This window comes from Bison bison, unplaced genomic scaffold (genome assembly GCF_000754665.1).
Source record: "Bison bison bison isolate TAMUID 2011002044 unplaced genomic scaffold, Bison_UMD1.0 scf7180017864180, whole genome shotgun sequence".
In the NCBI taxonomy this organism is placed as follows: domain Eukaryota; kingdom Metazoa; phylum Chordata; class Mammalia; order Artiodactyla; family Bovidae; genus Bison; species Bison bison.
Genome location: NW_011494752.1, coordinates 8,470,422 through 8,470,808, shown reverse-complemented (window position 1 = coordinate 8,470,808; position 387 = coordinate 8,470,422).

Sequence of the window (387 nt, the reverse complement as noted above, 5' to 3'; positions counted from 1 at the left end):
AGCGACTTCACTTTCACATTTCACTTTCATGCATTGGAGAAGGAAATGGCAACCCACTCCAGTGTTCTTGCCTGAAGAATCCCAGGGACGGGGGAGCCTGGTGGGCTGCCATCTATGGGGTCACATAGAGTTGGACACGACTGAAGTGACTTAGCAGCAGCAGCAGTAGCAGCAGAGTACATCATGAGAAATGCTGGGCTGGAAGAAGCACAAGCTGGAATTAAGATTGCCGGGAGAAATATCAAAAACCTCAGATATGCAGATGACACCACCCTTATGGCAGAAAGTGAAGAGGAACTAAAAAGCCTCTTGATGAAAATGAAAGAGGAGAGTGAAAAAGTTGGCTTAAAGCTCAACATTCAGAAAACGAAGATCATGGCATCTGGT